This window comes from Cetorhinus maximus, chromosome 2 (genome assembly GCF_964194155.1).
Source record: "Cetorhinus maximus chromosome 2, sCetMax3.hap1.1, whole genome shotgun sequence".
Classification (NCBI taxonomy): Eukaryota; Metazoa; Chordata; class Chondrichthyes; order Lamniformes; family Cetorhinidae; genus Cetorhinus; species Cetorhinus maximus.
In genome coordinates this window covers 148,356,823-148,365,525 of record NC_135880.1, presented here as the reverse complement: position 1 = coordinate 148,365,525, position 8,703 = coordinate 148,356,823, and the positions used below count along the sequence as shown (strand labels likewise).

At 45.1% G+C, this 8,703-nt stretch overlaps 1 non-coding gene across 1 annotated transcript; it reads left to right on the top strand.

The window, feature by feature from the left end:
- The first annotated feature begins 4,143 nt into the window (after positions 1 to 4,143).
- Positions 4,144 to 4,250, top strand: LOC144671954 (U6 spliceosomal RNA). The gene has a single exon (XR_013574045.1). It is a non-coding gene; the product is annotated as a U6 spliceosomal RNA (small nuclear RNA).
- The last annotated feature ends 4,453 nt before the right edge of the window (positions 4,251 to 8,703 follow it).

Sequence of the window (8,703 nt, the reverse complement as noted above, 5' to 3'; positions counted from 1 at the left end):
ATTCTGCAGATTTCAAAGACAAGGATGAACTCATGAAAGCACAAGGTACGATGGATAGTTGAAGTAGTTTAAGAAATGAGTGTGTCTCCATTTGGGGACAATATAGTAATTAACCTAGATTTCCAGACAAATGGAAATTCCAGACAGACTCTTGCGGACTTAAAAAAAAAACTAGGGGCTGTCTACAAAATTATATTGAAAATCAGAAACCATAATTCTTCAAATTAACGGCCTCAGCGCTGCTGGGATGGGGGCGGGAGCAGCACGAGCGCTGAAGTCTGCGCATGCGTGGGGAACGTGCATTGAAAGCTTCCTGAAGGCACAGAGCTGCCTCAGGGAGCTGAAGATTTTTGAAATGAAAAATAAAGATTTTAAAAATAAGGGAAACATGTCCCCACATGTGATTCAGCCATTTGAACAGGGACAGAATAAAAATTATGTTTCAAAAAATTTTTTTTTTCTTAATTACTGTTGGAAACCTCATCCCGCCTGTGGATGAGGTTTCGTCAAAATTGCAAAGGCAGACTGACCTATTTGCCTGCCCGCCAACCATAAGGTTGGACGGGCAGCGAAAAACAGGATTACATTTAATTGATTAATGGCCTTAATAGGCCTCTTAATTGTCGACGGGTGCGCTGCTGACTCTTGCGTGCGCCCACCGACCAAAATATCGCGCATTATTTTACTCCCGATTGGGTCGGGTGTGCGCCAGCCCACAAAGCATAAACTTCTGTCCCTGATATTAATGTAACTGATGCTGATGGATTTTGATAAGCAATCTTTTTCTTGAAATTTTTCTTAGGGAGACCTGCGCTATATTTAAACGAAGTTCTGAGAGTTTCAGTGCACCTGAAATTGTTTGAAGCTGCATGGTCTTTTCTGCTCCTAACAGGTTTGAGAGTTCTGACCTAGAATTACAGAAATAATAAGACCCCACTCAAATATTCAAGAGTCCTTTATGACTCTCTTGTGTGCAATATACTGAGAGTCAAGCAATAAAACATACAGAAATATGGAGTTACAAGGAACTTATAACTACAAGCCACCCACAACTGGTCAGGACCATGTTGGATTGTCTCAGCGATTGACCAGATCACCCCTCTCTCGCTCTCTTGAATTCAGTGACCAAATTCAAAAGTCATTGGGCAGAATCGTCCAGTCCCATTAGCATCGGGCATCATGGTGGGCGGATGGGCACAATGTGGTGAGAAGCCAAAAACCAGCCTTACGCTGTCGTGAAACTAGTTTGCAATTGTTCACTCTGCCCGTAAATGGTGGTTTCCTGCCGCTGCATATTGGGAACCTGATTTAAGTATTTTAGCATTTCATTATAAGCCCTGCTCGCTGTAATCAGCCCACCCATGTCAAATTTACCACCCACATCAAGGTGACTTCAGAATGGCGAGCTTCACAACTTTAAAAGTTTAAAACTTTAAAAGGCGTGCAGCTGGCAACCTGAATTTCGAAGGGAACTCGTGGGCAGGGTAGCACAGACTGAAGAAGTACACAAGCACACATTGGGAGGTTGTGGCTGGGGTGAGGAAGTGGGGGCAGGTGAGGGAAGTGACCACATAATTGGGAAAGCTTGTCAAAAGTGAGCATTCTCCCACAGCTGAGACTGTTCAGCAGCAGTCCCATTGACATGCTTGGAGTCGGGCCTCTCAAGCTTTTTTGCCCACTCAAGTAACACAAAAGCATGAAAGTACCACCAAATGCTCCAGAACTCTTCACCCCTCGGATGTAGACTACAAACTAATGTGCATTTTAGGTGGCAACAGAACATTTGGCCGACTGGGCAAGTTGTGCAATCCATTTGTGAAAGGTGGCAATGGCGCAGTCACTGGCGGAGGCACTCACAGCCCCTTGAAATGTCTTTATTCAGGTTTAGACCAGTATCCATCCTGGTTCAAGTAACAGTGCAGTCTTGCAGTGTGGGTTAAGAGAATACCTGCACCTGAGCTGAGAGCACAGCATGCAGTCCAGTGGCCAAAGCTGCCGCCAATCGGTCAAGTGGAGTGTGTCGGAGATGGGTGGGGTTTCGGACAGCCATGAAACGCGCTACACACTGGCCATCCAAGTGGTGACCAGCACTCTCCGGCATGCATGAAGGGGCCTTCAGGCTTAACCAAGAGAGGTTCTTAGGGCACATATGCTAACCCACGCGTCTCTCTCTTTGATCCAGCAGGAGCAGAACATCAGGATCATGGAGCCTGATTTAGTGATATGCCTCATGGCTTACAGGGAGCAGAAGAGAAGAAGATGAAAAGGCCGGCGGATGTGTCTGGCTTGGCAAAGGGAGGAGCACCTCCCTCAAGATGGAAGGCTACAGGGCCTGCTGCACACGCAGCTGAAGATCCACAGAGAGCACAGAGTTGCTTGTAGGCACCTCGCTAGACCCCGGGTTTATGAATTGCACTTGTCATTCCTTCAGATGACTGAGAATCAGTGTCATCAAAGACTGCGTGTGTCTAGGGAACTGGTCGGTCACATATGCCACCTGCTGCAGGATTTGGCACCATGGAGAATGAAGGGCATGAACTGCCTGTGGCCAAGAAAGTGACCGCAACGCTCAATTTTTATGCCAGTGGCTCCTTCCAAGGTTCCACAGGTGACCCGTGCACAATCCTGCAAGCCTTCATGCACAAATGTATCCAGGAGGTTACAGACGACATCTTCGCGAAGGCACAGAAATTTGTGCACTTCATCCAGGATCAGGAAAGTCACGAAGCAAGAGCGCAGGGATTTGCACAGATCTCTGGTTTTCCACAGGTGCAGGGTGAGATTGACTGCACGAATGTGGCGATTAGATCTCCATGGCAACGAGCAGTCAACTATGTCAACTGCAAGGGCTTCCACTCGTTGCAAGCTCAGCTGGGCTGTGACCACTACAAATGCATCCTACAATTCTGTACATGGTGCCCAGGGAGCATCCACAACTCCTACATCCTTAGCAGGTCTCGGATCCCTGACATCTTCCAGGGTCCACAGAGTCTGCAAAGTTGGCTCCTCAGGGACAAGGGCTACCCACGGAGGACATGGTTGATTATGCCCATGCAGCGGCCTCAGACTGCAGCAGAGTGACAGTATAGCAATGCTCATATCACGACTTTGGTGGAGCAAACGATAGGCATTTTGAAAATGATGTTCCGGTGCCTTGACAGGTCCGACGCAGCACTGCAATTCAGGCCCACTGAGGGTGTCGCGTATTATCATCACTTGCCGCGCACTCCTCAATCTGGCGCTTTAACGGGGGGGAAGACTTGGCTGAGGAGGAGCTGCACGTCTTCTCCAATGAGGAGGACGTCGAAGGGGATGACGTCCTCGAAGGCAAGGATGCTCGTGATGAGGCCATCACACTGGCCAGATGAAGCTGGCACATTTGGGAGGCCCTTATAGCTGCATGATTTGTGGAGGATGATGATAAAATACAGTGAAGACAGTCATGACATCCTCACCTGGCATCTGTGAACATTTAACTCATGCAGCTGATGGCAGTGCACATACCCTCTGTGCTCAGGATCATGTCATGGTGACGCAGCGGAGGCCCTAATAGTTGCTATATTCCAGGAGGATGATGACGACATAGAGTGAGGACACTCCATAGATCTACACATAGCCTCTGTGAATGTCTGACTCCTGTCTGGCTGAGGGCAGCTTACTTGCGCTCTGTGATCAGGGTCACATCATGGAGGTGCAGCCATGAAACATTAATAGCATCTGATCCTTTGTCCGGCTTCAGCACCAGACCCCTTCAGGAGCACAGCATCACTGGTACAGGTGCTGACGAGATGGGGGCCAGCCTGATCTCAAAGGTGCTGAGAGCACACAGAGAGAATGACGGAACTCTGTGACGTCTGCCCACGACATTCTGGCAGCAATTAAAGCACCATCATGTATCCAGTGAGTATGAAACCAGACCATCACTTTGGTCTGAAGATTACACACTGCACAGGGAAGAGGCCCTGGACTGAGACAGCTGCCTTTATCTTGTGCAGAAAGGTTTCACATCTGAGTGACATGAACACTGTTCATCAGAACAGACATAGGCAGGGAGACAATCTTCGGAGTTTCTTTACAATAGTGAACATTATGTACAAGTGATTAACACCAGTGCGCACATTGTGCAACTAAATCTCCTTGACTGTGCTTGCTTCGGCAGCACTTATACTAAAATTGGAACGATACAGAGAAGATTAGCATGGCCCCTGCACAAGGATGACACGCAAATTCGTGAAGCGTTCCTTGTTTAAATCTCCTTGACCTTGCTAAACCTGCCAATATGTCTTGGTGCTCCCCGACATCCACAGCAGAGGTGGAGGCAGCCTGCTGACTGCTGCGCCTGTCTGTGATGACCTTGGTAGGCGTCCTCTGGATGGCCAAGACTTGGAGCGCCCCAGTCTGCTTTTGGGGTCCTGCTGTGTGGCAGTGGCACCCTCATCAGCCAGTTCAGCTGGAGCTGCTGAGATCACAGGAAGGGGGGGATTCGGATGGGCCGGAATCACCTGGGTGGATAGTCCTGGGTCATGCACCTGTTGATCCTGAGAGAGTAAATGGTGATGTCCCTTGAACCGACACTGAGTGAAACTGCTGTGGATGTCTGATGGGCTTGTGAGTGTGAGTGTTGAGAGTGATGAGAAGAGTGATTTACCTGGCGGAATGGAAGAGATCCTCTTTCAGCGCTGGGTGGTTGTCCTCTTTTGCAGGGCATTGTTGCTGGCCACTGCTGCCACCGCCTCCTATGCTGGATTTGTTACCTTGCTTGCTGACCTTTGCCCAGGGCGGGAGTAGAGGGCTTCACAGCAGGCCTCCACTGAATCCAGTAGACGCTTGAGGGAGGTGTCATTAAATTTGTGGGCATCACATGACTTTGCAACAACTTCCGATCCTTTAGAAATTGCTAGCTCTGTGCCGGGGTGCCCTTTAAATATGGTGCCCAGGTTACTGAAGGCCTGAGGTGGCGGCAAGGCGGGCGAATCAGAGGCCGCCCCGCCAGTGTTCCGGCGTGTTTCCCGTGCATGCATTTTTAATGGGGACAATACAGCAAGAAAACCTGCCATTGCAACCAGCGGGTAAAATGACTTTTTACACGCCCGCTACTGCATTTAGTGCAAATCTGGGCCGATTTCCCCCATTGTCTTTTACTTAGTTAAAATCAGCATGTGCTAATTTGCGACGGGTGGAGGTGGGGTGGATCATCACTTTCTAATGGTCTTTGGCAGGACTTGGTTCAGATTGGCTAAGTGGGCAATTGTCTAGTGGTTATGGTTATTAGCTAGTTGTTAGTTGTACTTATCAAGTCTCAGAGACCTTGAGGCATACACACGCACATCTGTCTTTCCAGCCTTCCAAGGCCTATTTCAAAGTTCTTTTAATAAGCTCCCCTCGCCGTAGTCTTGATAAGTCTGTCTAACTTTGTATGGGAATAAAACAATTTTCATAGTCCAGCAGTTTTTGAGAAAAACAAGCTCTCTCTCCCATCAATCCTGCTCCTCTCAGTGTCTCAAAGTATGATGCATTATATTGGTCAAGCTTAAGCAATTTAAATGTTTAATGCATATGTTGTCATGATTAGATAGCCTACATGAATCTCAACCTAAGCCACACTTCTTCATTCTACACTTTCCATGTCCTACAAAGCCCCCACCCCATAATGGATGAGGCCACTGGAATGGCCTGCCCATTTGCCATACCCCTGTTCCAAATAGAGGAGTGGCAGAGGAAAGCGGTTCTGTGGGAATGATATGCCATGGCACAAGACAGTAGCCCACTGACCATTACCACAATTGGTGGTAGTAATTTGCACTTGCATTTTATAAGCTTTTATGTTCCAACATAGACAAGTGAGTACCACACGGGATTGGGCATCTGTTCTTCTTGGCAAGCTCCATGGAACTTCAATAAATTTCCGTGTAATTTCTCCCTACATTATGGGTCGGTATTTTTAAAACTATATTAAGATGCATATCTTGATGAAGTACTTTCTTATGCTTCTTTTGCTGCAAGAAAAATGTTATCATAATAGAAGTAACTTTCGTTTTCACTAATATTATAGAGGAAATGCAGAGGAAGGTGACAGACACAGGTGCCATGTGAATCCATGTGCTGAAAGGGAAATTTAGGAACTGCTTCCTAAGGTGGTTTATTGGCCAAAGCTAAATAAGATTTAATGCCCCAAAATAAAAGTAACTAGTGTATCCAGCTGAGCAAATCTGCATTTATGATTTCAAATGAACCCTCATAGATTATTTTATGTTCCAAGGTTTGGCTCATGGTACAGCACTATCTGATGTTCCTGCAGGGCAAAGTACACAACATAAAGCTATCATATTAATTCATTTTAATTGCTTGTCTCTTTTCAAATGTCACAGGAATCATTATCCATTTCCCTGTTGCATCTTAGATCATATAATTGCTGACAGATAAGAGAGTTTTATGTTGATTGATAACATTTGTTAATTTTTGTATAAGCATGTATCAAGGTGAGGGCTCACAGTACTGGAGAATTAAACATTTTCTCATTTTTGCATCCAGGGACACCATCAAGCATTGTCTTGTCAGAGAGCGCTTATCTTGAATTTGTTTTTATATCACAAATGTAGTCTGGGAACTATAATTTTTTTTCACACTTCTGATATCTTTAAAAAAAAGACATAAATTTAGTTTTGAAATCGTGCGTGGAATTTTATGCCAGCGGGATTCTACGGAACCACTAATATGAATGGACTTTTGAATGGTTCTCCGTATTTTACAGTTCCACCCTTGCTGCAACAGGGCTGTGAAATTCCACCCGATAGTTTAAGCATGTGCTGTAAGTAGGATGTTTCATGTCACCAATTGTAAAGGTGAGCTTAACCTATTCTTGACTCTGTTTCAATTCAGTTATTCAATGAGAATCAGCGTTTTTGAGTTATATAGTATACCGAATGGCTGTCCTTGGCATGTCCTCACTGTTTCCTGAATGACATATACTGCCAGATATCTAATGTTTCTTGAAACTGATGTATTTCAATTTGTATTCTTGCGACAGTCCTACTTAAAAATTAAACCCGTACGATATACTCTAAACAGCCTGCTTGTATTGCTTTTAATCATATCTTACTAATTAAGTGGTGCTTTTCAGTTTAATTTTTTGCGCTCTCAATACTTTTTTCAAGCACATGGTGTTTTTTTCAAAACACAGTAAATGAATACTTAGGTGATTCAACAGCTAGAAGATGCCATCAGTGAGAATTAGTGAAGTTCAAATGTCATTGCAGTATGCAACATGTTCAGTGAGTGCAGCACCATATCTAAATTAAGGTGAACTGGTAATTACAATTCTCACTATGTTTAGGTATTCATTGCAACGGTAGCGGATTGTTCATGTATCAGCAAGTATTAGCTCTGTGCCTGAAGAGAAACATGGTGCACATTCTCATGTCTTATATTTGCCCCTTATCAGTAAGTTCAATGAGGCCAGTTATGTGTACATAAATTATTAAGTATCAGTTACATTTCTTGTCTTTATCTCTGTTGCTCAGATGGAATGGAGGAAGCCATTTAAAATAGGTTTCTTCAGTTTAACTGCTCATGATGAAATCATATAAGAAGGCTTTTAAGTTCTGCTTCAAAATGTGTTTTAATGACTTTCAGACATCTGTTTTTCAAATTGCAAGGTTTATTGTTCAATTTGGACAAATGAATGTTCAGTATTTTGTAGAATCAGTCACTGAATAATTAAACAAAATCCATAAATCAACTAAAATTCTGCTATTTGCAATTCATATTTATGAACATAATTGGTTATGCATATAAATTCTCTTCTGGACCACTTCTGTTTTGAGCTATTGAAGCAATGATGCAGCAAAACAATTGCAAAGACATTTTGGAACTGGATTAAGAAAAGTCCAAGATAAATGTTGTTAATTTACACAGAAAGTGAGACTGAAATGACCCATCCTCATAATAAGCTGCCTCAGGGAGATTAGTTTATATTTGAAATTTTCATAAATGTGACAGTGTCATATGAGCTGGGACATCTATGAATTTTATTTAACATTTTTATTAAACTTTAAAAACCTTCATGAAACGTCATCCCGCCCGTAGATGAGGTTTCCTAATAAACGCAAAGGCCGCCTGTGCTCTTCGCCTGCGCACCAGCCTTAAGATTGGATGGGCAGCTCCGTTTATTAGTTTAATTGATATTTAAATGGTCTTAATAGGCCTTTGACAGTTCGGAAGGCGTGCAGCTGACTGTGCTGCGCGCCCGCTGAACTCAAGATCTGAATGCGGGACGCATGCCTGATATCACCGCGCATCATTTTACGTGTCGGCAGGCAGGCCCCGCCCCCGCTTGCAGACCTGAAGATTCTGGCCCCTGCACCTGGAACCCTCAAACTCTGACTTATGGCCAGAGACGTTGAATGGTTCCGACTTACTTGGAAGAATAGTTACCCTGGAAAAGTTAGAAGGATTAAAACCACTTCAAACTCCTATGGTAATGATTACCCTGACCGCCCTGCCACTCCCTGGTTATTCCCCCAACCCCCACCCCTAGCATCCACGACTGACCAAACATCCCAGGACCTCCCACGAGAAACCCTGACTATCCCCACACCCCCAACCCCCACCGGAACACCTGATTACCTCTCCACTCCCTGACTAACCCTCCCTCTCGATTACACCCCCATCACCTGACGCTTCCCCTCTCCCCCGACCACTCAA